This window comes from Lutra lutra, chromosome 3, assembly GCF_902655055.1.
Source record: "Lutra lutra chromosome 3, mLutLut1.2, whole genome shotgun sequence".
In the NCBI taxonomy this organism is placed as follows: domain Eukaryota; kingdom Metazoa; phylum Chordata; class Mammalia; order Carnivora; family Mustelidae; genus Lutra; species Lutra lutra.
The window spans coordinates 144,713,442-144,729,129 of NC_062280.1; the positions used below are offsets into that span (position 1 = coordinate 144,713,442).

Here is a 15,688-nt window from a genome sequence, read left to right on the forward strand (position 1 = left end):
TCAGGCCGTTCAGTGATTTGCTTATAGGCCTGTGTTTTATACATGTCCTTGAAAATGAAAACCCAACAATAATCATTAAATAATGGAAGTATTCATCCTATGAAAACCAACCCATGACCCCTGGTAAAGAGCCACACAAACCGGCCTCCTCCCAAGCCGGCTGTGTTCTTCTGTCTGCACGTTGCCCAAGGGGGCTTAGACAAGAGCAAAAACAACAGCAAACATTTGGCTTTTGGTTAGACATTAAAGCTCAGATAGTCACTGAACTTCTTGAACTCTGTGGCTTCAGTCCAGGTTGGAAAGCAAGTCAAGCAAGTAGAACTGAGGGTAGAGTGTGTGTTCTTTTGTTTTTGTGGGCTTTGAAGATTGTCTCAGGGTTAATGTTTGACTTTGGGTCCCAACTATTTTATGCTTGGGTTTGCTCACATGCAAACAAAACACAAATCTTGCGATGAAGGAAGACCTCACTTTTTCATTAATGCGAAGAGTATAAACTCTCTCTTCTCTCTCTCTCTCTCTCTCTCTTTTTTTGGAGGGTAAATCAGAATAGTAAAACATTCAGGGTTCAGAGCAGTGCGGTCCAATAAAGGTATAATGTAAGCCACACGTGCAGGCCACACACGAGATGCTAACTTTTCTAGAAGCCACATTAACAAAAAGTAGAGCAAACAGGTAAAACAAACTTTAATAACACTTCGTTTCATCTGATATATTCAAAATAATATTTCAACACATAATCAATATTTTTAAAACTATTAATGAGATATTTTATATTCTTAATGCTAAGTCATCAAAATATAGTGTTTATTTTATACTTAACTGCACACCTCAATTCCAGCTAGACACATTTCAAGTACTCAGTAGCTATATGTGGCTAGTCGCTACAAGATTGGGCAGGACAACTCAAGAGCCAGATTGTATGGATTTAGAAACTGACTGACTTTAAGCAAGCAACTTAGGCATCCTGTGCCTCAGTTTCCCCACCTGTAAAATGAGAATAATAATTGAATCTGCCTTATTGGGTTTGTGGTGCAGATAACCTGAGTAAATACACTTAAAGCCCTTTGTGTAGTGCCTGGTCTATATATCAATCTGTGTCAACTATCATTATTAGTTTTGACAAAGTATACAAAGGGAAAGTGTTTGTTGTTTCTCCAAAATATAGGACTTACAAACCAAGTGAAATGGAGTTAAATTTAAACCTTAGATCTTTTGGGGGGCAGTAGGTTGTGGTGGCGGGGGGATTATTTATCAGCCCAAACCAGGAAAACATACTCATAGTACTTTCGTTTTTGATTTTATCAAACCAGTGAAATGTAGAGTGGCCTTCCATCCACACCTATGGCAAGAGAAAGCAAGAATAGTTCAACTAGTTATCTACAGGTGTTTCCCCACCTTGTCAGTAGTATTTAAGGCATCTGAATAGTTCCGTGTGTTTGTGAGAGCGTGTGTATTTAGGTTTTGAGGGGCAGTATTTAGATATTGGAGCTTTTAAAGAACTAGAACATTCTGGGTTAAGCCGGAATTCCTAGCCTTGGTTTCTAAAGCAGGTTTGCGTTGGAGTGACAGTCACATCCTGGGTGACTTGTGCATTGTCCCTGATCTTGGGGTTTCATTTTGGTACTCAGAGGCACACCAGAGGAGTAGAACATGTGCTCTGTAGCCACAGGAGCCAGTGTTACACGAATTTTTTTCTTAATCTTTTTCTTTGGCACCTGTGAATGAGCATAAGAGAGACATAAGATTGGATGGGGCCAAGTGCTAAGGGCTTATGTGCACATGGCCAAGACTGAGGAGTGTGACTGTCACTGGCTACACATAGTAAGAAGACCCACAGGGAGTCAGGAAACTGACATTCAGGGCCCATTTGCCTTCACCCTTAGTTTTGGTGATGGCACCAAACATCTCTGTGACATTTGCTCAAAGCACATTTGTATCTTTTGTAGGAGGTTTGAGGGGTTTAGGGCTGATCATGGAAAAAGATACGACCATGGCAGGCAGTAACCCAAAGGCTTTATTGGGCCATGCTTGGGAAGTGTTGTATGAAGGGGAGAATCTTTCATAGTATGAGACTGTCCAGAGGCTCCGGGAGGCCAGTGTCCAGAAGGGGAGGGGAGCTCCTACCTGCAGAAGAGGGGTGCATGAGGCCTGGAGCTCAGCATCCGGTGGGTGGTGTCTGGGTCAGAGAGCTCTGAAGGGTCTTGTAATTAGGAGTCTCTATCTTACCAATGGCAAACGGGCACTGCGTGAGGTTTCAAGGGGTGTACAAAACTCTAGAGGTGGGCTCTAGATCACTAAAAATCTGCTTGTTTGGCCATTTAAAAAATAACCTGATGGGTGTCTGGGTGGCTCAGTCGGTTAAGCGTCCCACTCTTGGTTTTGGCTCAGGTCATGATCTCAGGGTTACGAGATGGAGCTCCAAGTCAGACTCCATGCTCAGCAGGGAGTCTGCTTAGGATCCTTTCTCTCCCTTTCCTCCTGTCCCCCACCCACCATCCCCCACCTCATTCACATGTGCATTCTCTCTCTCTCTCTCTCTCTCAAATAAAATAAAATAACCCAATGTTTTAAATATTTATGCTTGATGCCAGTGGGCTTTTGAACAAATGAGTCTCAGCTTACAGTGGAAAAACACAGCCTAGAAGCCAAAACACAGAAGCCATCTCTGAGCGATTTAGATCACAGTCCTACACTCCGCGTGGGAACAGTGTAGTCCAGCAGAAAGAGCACAGATGGCAAACTTTGGGTTCAGGTGGTGGCTGGGCCCCTCGCTAGCTGTACCTTCAGTGGTCGCTCAGTCTGTCGGACCTCACTTCCCTCATCCATAAAATGATGGGTGGGACAGATGGACTCTGAGTTTCCAGCTCTAAGATATTTGTTACTCTCAGGTTCTTGAAACCTCCTCATGACGGTAGATAGGATCTGTTCTATTATTTCCATTTGTTGCATGAGGGACCCAAGGCACAGTGTTATTGGTCAATGCTGAGCGTTTTATCAAATCTCACCCAGTTTCCAGCAGAGAACTGGATTAGAATTCCTGTTTGGGGTTCCATGGTTTCTTTGTGAGCAAAATAAAATGAAATTAAAATTCTGCCACTAGGCATGGCGGTAGCCCCAGCAAAAGATGACCAGATTTAAGATTTATAGGCATGCCATCGTACGATCGTTCTATTTTCTTTACATCTTTACATCTATTAACATTTAGAAGCACAGCACTGCTTCCTTTGTTGCTGTCTATAAAATTGCAGAGTGGATGAGGGGTGACGCCTGAAGACCCCACATCTGACGACAATGTGCGCAGGTGTCCGCATTTCCCCCAAACCCAACTGGCTCTTACCATCCCGCGTTGATTTCTCACTTCTAACACCGATCTTCTCTGTCAAGATAATTACTGTGAAGATTGGTTACTATTTTTAATAAAGCATATCAGTTGCATACCTGAATCAGTCTCAGAAGCTGGGCTTGAGAAATTTGCTCTGTTTTACTCACCATTGTTGTTTCTATACAGAGTTTGACTTCTTACAGTCAACAGCAAGGGAGCACCCCCTTCTGTAAGGAGGGTGGTTTCCCAAAAAATAAATGAATTTTCAAATCCTTTTCCTGAGACTTGTCTAAATTAAAAAAAAAATAAATCACCTAGGAATTTTGGTGAATTTTTTGGCCCCCAAAGTTTCTATATTTGACTGTCCTGGAATGTTGTGTTCTCTGTGATATGTCCATTGGTTTCTGATTCCAGCATTTCAGAAGACTCTGTCACCCTGTTTTCCAGTCCTGAGTTTAATTGGAGAGTTAATTATCTGAGCAAGAACATGTAAGCCAAGTCGGGTTTGGGGGTGAAGGCTGAGATCTCTGTTCCACCTAGGCGGACAAGAAAGTCTTTGTGAACACTTGTTGATTATATTTTTACATAAGCAGATGTTCCATATAGCAGAGGCAAGAAACCAGGGAGAGGAGCCTGTAACCAGATAGTGTTTAGCTAAGATGAAGACAAAAGCCTCCTTTATCTCTTTGCAATAACTTAGCCTAGGAAGACCTGAGGCCTGAGCTGGGAGGTCCTCATTTCGGTTCCAAGCAGGAGTTTGAGCTAAACAGGAAGGAATGAATAGTCATTTGCATGACCTCAGCCTTCAGTCATGATTTCATTAGCCATGTGCTTTTCAGATGAAATTCATAAGCACCTCGAATAGCTTATCCTTCCTCTCATTCCAGGAATTTTTTAGTTTGGTATTTTCTTTCTTTCTTTTTTTTTTTTTTTTAAAGATTTTATTTATTTATTTGACAGACAGAGATCGTAAGTAGGCAGAGAGGAAGGCAGAGAGAGAGGGAGGGAAGCACGTTCCCTGCTGAGCAGAGAGCCTGATGGGGGGCTCGATCCCAGGACCCCGGGATCATGACCCAAGTGGAAGGCAGAGGCTTTAACCCACTGAGCGACCCAGGCGCCCCTAGTTTGGTATTTTCAGAAGTTACTTTCTTTTAAATTCACTTGACTCAGGCTACTAGACCACCTTCCCTAGTTCATGGTTTCCTTGACAACCAACTGAAGGATCCATTCAAGTCTGTCCACAGTGGTTAATGAAAATGATGTAATAATACTTAAAATAGGTGTCCCGTCTCTGCAGCACAGTTGGATTCCTCAAGCTTCTGATGTCTGTCTCTGCAAGAATTCTTCCCTCTGATTCGCAAGTGCTGCACGTTTCATTTCCCCCCAGATTCCTCTATCTCAGTAACTTATTGTCTTACTAGAAGGGAACCGCGAGTGCAAACCTCAGTCTCCTCATCAGGAAAATGGGAATAATAGTAACAGTCCTATATCTCTCATAGGACTGGTTCAAGAAAAGGTGGTGATAAAAAGGTGATGTGAAGGTGTTTGCAACTTTGTAAAGTAGCCCATGGTGTGGGTTACACAGGCTTGCTGAGACCAGGCAGGTAATGTGAATGAGTGCCGGAGACCAGGGCTAAGAAAAGTCACAATCCTATCCCAATGAGAAATGGCAACTGACACCAGGAGACATTATCCAGCTTGTGGACTGTGGAAATGGAAGGGCCAGGCCCACTGACGGAAGCAGCTGCCAGTTGTGTTTTGGGAAGAGGAGCCAGTGTTACCGATTCTGATTTCATTTGTGAAGAACAACCAGGAATCTGAACCCTCAAAAAATCTCTTAATTTTTTAATTGTGGCAATGAATTCATAGGAAACAGACACGTATGCACAGATACGCACGCATTAAGTGGAATTCATTCCATGGATCTGTTTTCTGGATGCAACCCACAGGCCACCAGTTTGAGACCTGTGCTGGAGGACATTCTTAGAGCCATATGTAAATTTGGAATGGGCTAGGTATTGACCTCTGCTTATATATCTTGCCACAGAAAACAGGTTACACTCAGATTTACAGATTTTTTTTTTTTTTGAAAGAGAGAGAGAGAGAGAGAGAGAGAGCACATGCATGTGAGTGGGGGTAAGGGCAGAGGGAGAGAGAATCCTGAAGTAGACTCCCTGCTGAGTGTAGAGCCTGATGTCGGGTTAGATTTCAGGACCTTGAGATCCTGGCTTGAGCCAAAACCAAGAGTTGGTCGCTTAACTGACTGAGCCACTCAGGCCGCAAAGATTTACAGATGTGTTAAGAATTTTCTAAGAACCGCTGGAGAGTGAAAAGAGATGAAATGTACAAGGAAGTATTGTCAGCTCTTTTTTGAGAATCAGAGGTGCTGTAAATAGTATGGAGATGTACCAACCAAATGCAATACATGAACCTTGAGAGGATCCCAGATTTGGGGAGAAAAAGAAGGAAGGAAAAAAAAGATTATTTTCAGGGTGATTGGAGAAATTTAAATAAAGACTGTATGTTAGGTGGCATGACCTGATTCATGCTAATGTCTTAGATGTGTGTGATAATTACTAGCACTGTGATTCTAGAGGAGAATGTCTTTTTTCCTAGGAGATGCATGTGGAAGGTCTTAGGGTGAAGTGTCTGGAGGTATACAACTTCTTTTCAAAGGTTTAGCTGAGGGTAGGGGTGGGAGAAGGTTTCAAGAGGGAAATAAAGCGGGAGAAAAGGCAGATGTCACAGCAAAAGTGGTTAATCAAGGTGAGGTGTATTTATTGTACTCTTCTTTCAACTTTTCTGTAGATTTTATTTTTTTTAACTAAGTCAAAAATAAGATAGGCTTTCACATGAGGTGCATTGTGAGCTTCCTGTTCTGGGAACCGTTCATGTCGCTTTGGTTTGGAGAATTGCTGCAATGGTTGGGTACCTGGATCTTGCTAGAGGATCCTCAAGTCTCTTATTAGGGATCTATTAAGGGCAGGACACAAAGTTGCAAATCTAGGATGATTGATTGATTGAGGAGAGAAAGAGAGAGAACAGGGCAGGGAGGGGCAGAGGGAGAAAGAGAGAGATACTCTCAAGAAGTCTCCATGCCTTGTGTGGAACCTGACCCAGAGCTTGACCTCATGACCCTGAGATCATGACCTGAGCCCAAATCAAGAATCAGATTCTTGAGGAACTGAGCAACCCAGGTACCCCTAGACTGCTTTTAATTGCTCAATTCTTCAAGCCATCTGTTGTTGTCTCCTTACTTAAATGAGGTAACTTATATAAGTCAACAAGCCCAGTTCTGGACACACAGTAGGTGTGTAGCATCAAATAATCATGTCTCTTTTAGTTTTTTAAATATACCTATGGCTATACTTTGAAATATACCTATGGCTATACTTTGAAGTATTGCATCTCAAAGTATCAATTCCCTCACTAAAAATCATACTAGGAGTCAATTCCAGGGTGGGGGAGGTATTTTCTTTTCTTTTCTTTTCTTTTTTTTTTAAGATTTTATTTATTTATTTGACAGAGAGAGATCACAAGCAGGCAGAGAGGCAGGCAGAGAGACAGGAGGAAGCAGGCTCCCTGCTGAGCAGAGAGCCCGATGCGGGACTCAATCCCAGGACTCCGAGATCATGACCTGAGCCGAAGGCAGTGGCTTAACCCACTGAGCCACCCAGGCGCCCGGGGGAGGTATTTTCAACTCCTAGCCTTGTATAACCTATCCAGGTGAGTTTTCATATTTAAACAGGAAATAATTTCATGCTGACACTTGAAGAAATGACATGAGGTTCTCACTTCAGGGATGCTTTTGACCTCAGCTCCTGCTTAAGAACAAATAAAAAATATTTTACCTTGAAAGTTTCAGAATGATCTGCTCTCCAGAGGTACACAGACATGGGCCCCACTTTAGAGTCAGGCCTGCTGTAACACTGTGGGGATTGGGCAAGAGTCCAAATGGAGGCCATATACCACATGTCTAAGTGTTTAATCATTATAAATCAAGTTTATGAGCTGTTAGATAAACTATGTTCTGTCCTCCTACTTTGGCAAATATATCTCCTGTCAGTGCCATCTAGGCAGAGTCCCCCAGGAACATACCTGTGGTGGGGCAAAGTTGAGTGGATTGACTCACAGCAATGAGGGAGACGCCACACCCTGTGGGGGAACCAAGGGACAGCTCTATCAGTGTCAGCTAGAGCCTAATAGAGATCTGGGCTTATGATGGGTGATTGGGGGAGAATTCAAGAAGGCATGGCTTTGCTCTGGATTAAATGGATGCTCTAAAGAAGTGGGGGTAATCCTGAGATTGGATAGCTTAACAAAGTGGGTGAAAGCTGTGACTGGTTAAAAAAAAAAAACAAAAACAACAACAACAAAAAAAAACCCCTGTCTCATTAGCTATGGTTGGGAGATAGTGGTCATGCTGTGGTTTGAATAAGGTCTTTGATTTTTTTTTTTTTAAGATTTATTTTTTTATTTTTAGAGACACAGAGAGAATCTCAACCAGACTCCCCGCTGAGAGTGGAGCCCGACTTGGGGCTCAGTCTCATGACCCTGAGACTATGGCCTGAGCCAAAGTAAAGAGTTGGATGCTTAACAGACTGAGCCACCCAGATGCCCCAGTAACATGCTTGATTTGGTCTGTGCTCACACATGAGTACAAGGAGGTCTTGGTTTTCTCTTGCTCTATCATGGTCACAGTGTAGACTGTCTGTTGCTTGTATTCTGTGAGATTTTTTTTTTTTAAGATTTTATTTTATCTATTTGACAGAGAAGAGAGAGAGCAAGCAGGGGGAGCAGGAGGCAGAGGGAGAAGCAGGCCCCTAACCAAGCAGGGAGTCCGATGCGGGGCTTGATCCTAGGACCCTGGGATCATGACCTGAATCGAAGTCAGAAGCTTAACCAACTGCACCACCTAGCCGCCTCTGTGAGATTGTTTATGCTCTGTTGGAAGAAACCCCCACTGCCAAGGCCAGGTCCTGGTGATACCAAGCCTAACTGATGGGGCTCTGCTGCTTTTACTCTTTCTCTTCTCATTTCTCCCTTGACAAGGAGGACCAGGTTTGAATGTAGACATCCTGGACTCCTCAGTGTTCTGTGCCAGAGCATGGCTGGTGGCAGGGGCAGTGGCAGGGGATGGGTGTGAAGCTGTCTCCACTCCCTTTCTCCTCCCATTCCTGGCTTTTCCCCAGCCTTGTACCTATCTTCTGCTGTGAAAGGTCTGACACTCAAAACCATGCATATCCCATCCCATACATCCACATTGTTCCATGACCACCACTTGGGCCTCTCCGTCTGCATGTTGGCAGCAAGGTGCATCCTCAGAGGTGAACTCAGAGAATAGACACCCCCCCCCAGGCTTGGGAAACAGGCTCCAGGAAATTTCAGGGTCCTGGTTACCTGGATATAATTGAGTCATTGGCTCAAGAGGGTTCATTCCCTCAGTCCTGAAGACTTCTCACCTCGTGGGGAAGGGCCAGGTCAGAAGAGGGTCAGAAGGGTTTGCCTCTAATTGCGGACTCTCCACTTTGACCCATTCATTACAGTGACCTCCCTTGTCCAGCAGGACTTCCGCTTCCGGTCTCTTCTAGCTGGCCCGCTTCCGTCTCACTTGTGGGGTTGTGTGAGACAGTCACTCAGCACACAGTTGAACTGATGGGAAAGGGGAAAACCACTCAATGCTCAAAGCTATTTCTAGTCCCTCCACTTTTTCATAGAAAGATAGAAATATATACAAAGTTGCTTAAAATTAATATTTGTGTAAATACCTTAACTCTGTAGGAGTGAAAATATGTCTCTAGAGTGCCAGGATTCACAAAAAGCAGTGATTGGAGGGTCACATTTCCCTAGAAGCTAAACTAACTAGCTTACTAATTCTGTCCTCCTTTAAATGTTTTGGATGTTTAGATTAGAAAGAGAGTTAACATTTCCAGAGCTAGTTTTTATAGTGTATTTTGGTTCTCATCAAGAATATTTGGGGTTCCTTTCTCAATTCCTCAAAGAGGAAGGTCTTTCCTTATTATTCTAGTAAGTAAGAAATATGACCTTTGGTTTCTGTGTTCAGAGAGTTCTCCTCCAAGCAATAAGGACCTCAGGTGGTGAGACTTTAGGACATTGAAATTAAAGGTTTGTAAACACAGGTGCTAAGGGGTTACAGGTATAGATGTTGGTCTACAGCTGACTCCTTGAGAAACAACATCCTGTTTTACCCTTCAAGTATCTTCTGGCATGGAAACCCTATGTCTTCAAACATAAAAATTATAAAATTACAGTCCTTATCTGTTTGGGCCCATTTTATAAGAGATTTTTTTTATCACCTGGAATTATATATTTTTATATTTCTTAGGTTTATGCAAAATAATATTTGTGCCTTCTTTCAAGTACTAGAATTTAAAACAACTTCACCTTGCCATTAACCACTGCTTAGTGAAGCTTCTGAGTGCCGTATGTGTATATTTCCTTCCCTGATTTTTTTCCATCTACTCCTCCCTTCCTTCCATGAGTGTGATCAATGGAGAGGGTAGGTTTGGAGTCGGACTTTCCATGGAATTCGAACCCTATCGTTTGCTAACGGGGTGATCATGTACTTCAGTTGAACCTTCCCTCCGCCTTAAAATAGGGGAAATAACATTAATTACTTTATAAGGTTGTGAGGACTGTATGAATGGTACTCAGGCTGGCACACAATAAGCATTCAATATGTTAAAAAGTTGATTTTTTTCACAGTATTTAATAAGTGCCCACTATTGCTAAAGCACTGTGTTAAATGGTGAGGACAGGGTGATGAAGCAGATGTATTCCTTATTCTCTGGGAGCTTACAGTACAGAGGTGGGAGACAGGCATGTAAATAAGTGGGCAGCATAGAATGGGAATTGAGCTTGCCATAGGGGTGGCCCAGTGGAACCCTTATCCAGTTTTGAGAAGTCAGGGAAGGCTTTCCAGGGCTGATGTCTGATGTCTGATGTCTCCGCCGAGACCAAAAGGGTGAATAGGAACCAACAAGGTGATGTGGGATCCGATGAGGCCTTCCAAGCAGTGGGAACAGCATATGCAAAGTGTCAGAGGCAAAGAAGACCAGGACAGCGGCACTGTTGCCATCCAACCTCCTCAAATTATTGATGCAATAAGGAAGACTGAAAAAAAATGAACCAACTTTATTTTTCTGCATCTTTATTCTTTTGAGTTCTTCTCTGCTTCTCAGAGGTCCCAAGTGAAGCCCAGGATTATTGCATTTGTGTAAAGTGGTTAACACGAGCTAACTTCAGATGGTGCTTGGCTCACCTCTTCCTTTACCTGCCCTCCACCATCGCCTACCGACGGGGTCCCTTTCAGCATTCTCCCTCTTTGGATTTATCCCTTCTGGGGAATATGTGTTTTAGCTTCTTTGACCTTTTTAGACTTCATCTGTTGTTTTAGGTTTACTTTCTCCCCGTTTTATGATGTCTTAGATTTCCCCTCCCATTTTTCCTGTAGTTCTTTGTGCCTTCAACTGATGGCCACTGAAGTCTCATCAGTTCATTTTATTTTTCTGTTCTGTCAGTCGCAGAAACATTAACACTTGTTTAATCTCCAAGATTGTCTTTGGTCTTGTGTTTCACACTAATCATCCCCCTTCCTATACGATGTTTTTGCTCGGATTTAGCTAATTTTTAAGTTGTTCTTGGCCGAGATATCAAAGTTGACATTATAATAAAAAACGACACATGCTTTTGAAGACCATGCTTTGCTGAGCTTAAATAATTTCTATTGGGTATTTCAATAGGGCACAAGATACTCAGATATTCGAAATGAACTTAGACTGGTTCAAAATTGCATATGTCAGATATATTATAAAAAATCACTTTTAATCCCAATTTTTATATTTCTACCCACCATACTTCCCAACAGTGATAACAGAAGTTAACAGATTTTGTTATGAGCATACTTTCAATATGCTCATGCTTTACTGAATGAATGCTAGCACCATTTCATTTAGTTCTTATTAAAAACCTACAAAGTAGAGGTGCCTGGGTGGCTCAGTGGGTTAAGCCGCTGCCTTCAGCTCAGGTCATGATCTCAGGGTCCTGGGATCGAGCCCCACATCAGGCTCTCTGCTCAGCGCTCTCATGCTCCCTCTGTGTTCTCCCTCTCTCTCTTGCTCTCAAATAAATAACTAAAACCTTAAAAAACAAACAAACCCTACAAGGTGGATACTCTTATTTCAAGGGTTTTGGCACTCTGCCCAGTATCACACACCAATAAGTGACATAGGGGGAATCGAGCCCTCTCCAGGGGTCTGTGCTCCCTCACTGTTCTCTGTGGCCACGTGGCCTTCAAGTCATAAAGGAGTAAGTGAAGGGGGAATTGGAGATTTTTAGTCAGGCTGGCTGTGTGAATTCTCTCTCTCTCTTTTTTTTAAAGATTTATTTATTTATTTATTAGAGAGCCAGAGAGCGAGAGAGCTACTAAGTGAGTTGGGGGGGGGCAGCCGGAGCAGCAGAGAGAATTTCAAGTAGAGTCCCCAGGGAGAGTGGAGCCCAATGCAGGGCTTGATCCCACGACTCTGAGACCATGACCTGAACCAAAACCAAGAGTCAGACGCTTAAGCCCCTGAACCACCGGGGTGCCCCAGCAGTGGGATTTGTTATTTTTCTGGGAATTTTTATTACGATGCCCTGTCATTCATATTAGCTGGGACAAAATACAGCTCATTCCTTTCTGTTGACATGCAGCATCTCCCAGCCAATTAATTTTTTTTCAAGTGATACTAGTATTGTGTTTAAGATTTGAAAAATGTGTCCTTCACTTTGAAGACATGCATGTTGAAATGATGTAATGTCTGGGATTTGCTTCAAAATTATTCCTTCTGGTGGGACCTATTTTAAAAAACAATATTGGCCATGATGGTTGTAATGGGACATCTATCAAAATAGATGGTGTTCACCTTACTGTACTCCATATTTTTGTGTGTATTGGAAACTTATCCTGATAAAATGTTAAAAACATTTCTGAGTTCCTTCATTCCCCTCCTGTAAGGATATCACTGCTCCCCACTTTCCCTGGTGATTTATATTCTGTTTTCTTTATTAGAAGCTCATATGAAGGTCACCAGTCATTTAAGAGAGGAATTTATTTAGGCATCTTCCTTGCGGACCTTCCTTTCACTTTTCTGTGATAGGACTTTTAAAGAGCTTGGTTATTACAATGTATATTTTCCTTAATATCCTCCACCCTTCCATTTTCTTGTTAAAGCAGAATTTGACTGCTGACACAATTTTCCCCCCATGGCCCTCTTCTCTTTAATTCTCTACCACACTTTTTTCTTTTCAAGTAGATTTTGTTTGTGCAGTTAATTATGACATGATGTTGGTACATTTTCTTCGGCAGGAATCCTTTCTGAGAAAGACTGTAGTGCTTCAAGTTTTAGATGAATGTTAATTTCTTTCCCACTGGTATGAGACCCAAGTGATATGATGTGTCTTCTCTATGACACAGACTTATATTAAATAAGTTTTATTTAAACAGAGCTCAGTTTGAATGACAGTTTTGCCTGTTTGTGTTTCACTCGCTAGCTTATCAATAAAAAAATTAAGTTCCTACACATCTTGAGTATTATAAAGAACCGTTTACTGCCTTAAATACAAGTGTTTTTTGTAGGGATTTTATAAAACATTATTTTTTTTAAAAGATTTTATTTATTTATTTGACAGACAGAGATCACAAGTAGGCAGAGAGGCAGACAGAAAGAGGAGGAAGCAGGCTCCCTGCTGAGCAGAGAGCCTGATGTGGGGCTCGATCCCAGGACCCTGAGATCATGACCCGAGCCAAAGGCAGAGGCTTTAACCCACTGAGCCACCCAGGCACCCCAAAAACATTATTTTTTAAAAATCGTGTCATACTAAACCTGAATTTGGTCCATAGCCAACATGGACTGAATTATATTCTTTAGGGATTATGAAGTTCTCATTTATTTTTATATAATATGCACTAAAAAGTATGATTAGGAGGAAAGGATTTATTTGTTCATTCATTCACTCAACAAATACTTATTGAGGGTCTAGCATGGGCAAATATTCTTCCAAGTCTAGGGATACTTTGCCAAATAGCTGAATTTCCCTGACCTCTTGTAGCTTATATTCTAACAGAGGAGACAGATAACAAAGAAAACCAAGTTTACACAAAGTGTATCAGACAGAAACAATCGGGCAGAACGGAAGTAGGGAAGGGAAGAGGATAGGTGGGTTGCAGTGTTAGAGCTGGTGGAAAAGGCTTCTCTGGAAGGTGGCTTTTGAGTGAGAACTGACACCAGGGGGTGATTTGGGGCCAAAGCAGGATGTGGGAGATGCCTGGCTGGGGTTGCAACAGCAATCCATCTTTCTTTTTCTTTTTCTTTTTTTTTTTTTTAAATAAGTACACCAAAAAGCCTTGAGTGAAGTGAAAAGTATGGAGCAATTAAAAAAAAAAAAAAAAACAGTCAAAACAAAATATTTTCCCTTGGAAGCATGTGAACATGAATACGAGGTTCTGGCTCGTTGCTGCTATTACTTTAGGTACTACTTGCATACATACATACCCCATGTATCTGTAATCACGTGGATTGGAATGAAAGTTCACAGGGGCCATGTGGCTGGGGCGGAGCCATGCCAGGGAGGGGGGTGGGGGTGGGGCACAGGGTGCTGGGACGGGGGCCAGGTGAGGATTTGGCTCTACTCTAAGATGAGAAACAAAACTTACACTTCAACAGAATCACACCGGCTGCTGTGTTAAGATTACAGGAGAGCCGGGCAAAGTTGACCCTTTACGTTTCCAAAATGGGAATTAAGGTGAGAGGAGGATGGTGAGAATTAACGTGAGAGAAGTGATTGGACTCTGGATGCTTTTTGGGAGGAGGGTTGACATTATTTGCTGATGGGTGGGATGCGGGGACGCCACTAGAGCATTTAGCCAGGGCAGGAAGGCCTGGAGAGGAGTAGCTTTGAGAATGATCAGGAGAGTGGTTGGGATGTTTTAAATTGGAGAGATTTATCAGACATCCAAGTGGAGATGTCAGTCAGATCTATGGTTTAAATTTCAGGGGGGAAACTGGATTGGATAAAAATTTGGGAGTCTCTTTTGCCACCAGTGGCTTCTAGAATGTTTGTAAGTTAAGTGAGGGGCCCCATGTAAAAATCCCAGAAACATCTTTCATAGCCTCTGTTAATTGCCAAAAATCCTGTTGCTGTTTTTTTTTTTCTTTTTCTAAGATCTACTTTTTTTATTTGACAGAGAGAGCAGTGGGGAGGAGCAGAGAAAGAGAGAGAGTGAGAGAGAGAAAGAAGTAGACTACCTACTGAGATGGGAGCCCAGTGTGAGGTTCGACATGGGACTCCATCCCAGCACCTTGATTGAGATCATGACCTGAGCCGAAGGCAGACACTTAACCAACAGAACAACCCAGGTGTCCCTCTATTGCTGTTCAGAATCAGAAAGGGATGGAAAAGGAAAAAGAGAGAGAGAGAGAAAGAGAGAGAGAGAAAAGAAAAAGCCTTTGACATCAGACAGACCTGTTGGAATCCTGCTCTACCGCATAATATGGCTGGGTGACTGTGGACAAGTTACTCAACATCTCTGGGTATCTCTTTTAGAAAAACGGCAATTAGGCTGTACATCTCCAGAGTTGTGTGAAACTAAAATCTGATAATGGATAAACTTGTACGGTGCTGAACAACATTAGCTTTTCCGCTTGATACTGACACTTACATGGTATTTATAGCAAAGGGGCTCACCAGGGATGAGGAGGTTATCCCTGGGGAGGGGGCAATGCACTCTGGTATTACAGGGGTATGCCGGGAGAGCGCGGAGGGGAGAGCTGGCCCTCCATTTCCCACACTCTACACAGTTTGTTGCCACGACCCACCATGGGTGTGTTAAGTTGAATTCTTTCCCATTTTGTGCAACTTGGCTATTTAAATGTAGGGACTGTTTTTGGCATTCTGGATATTTAAAATTATACATGGTTTCTAGGGAAATCCCAAAGGCATTAAAGGTTTTGCCTACAGAGATGCGACCTGAATACTGATGAGCATTTCCTTCTGAAATTATGATACTGTAGACTCCAGCCAGCGGTGGTAAAGGATTACAGTCAGGATCCTGGAACCAGAGTTTTCCAACACATTAATTTAATAAGGACATCTCTTTGCGGGCCACCAGTGAAATCTCATATTAATGTAAAAACACTGCAGTTGCTTTCCTTATGTGAACTTGATGTTTAGCAGTCTTGAGTCTTTAAGTGGCGTGATTGCTGACTGAGGGGGTCCGCACAGTGGAAGCAGACGGTGAGGGGGTGGGATGTGTTTACCCCAACCTCCAGAGTAGTTCTCTCTCTGACGGCATCCCTTTTTTGGCAA

At 42.7% G+C, this 15,688-nt stretch overlaps 1 long non-coding RNA gene across 1 annotated transcript in view; it reads left to right on the forward strand.

Annotated features, from left to right (window-relative positions):
• Positions 1-6,882: 6,882 nt before the first annotated feature.
• Positions 6,883-15,688, forward strand: part of LOC125096462 (uncharacterized) — a 34,759-nt gene continuing 25,953 nt past the window's right edge. Inside the window, exon 1 of the long non-coding RNA XR_007126197.1 lies at positions 6,883-7,048. This is a non-coding gene — a long non-coding RNA (uncharacterized LOC125096462). The remainder of the gene's footprint in view (positions 7,049-15,688) is intronic.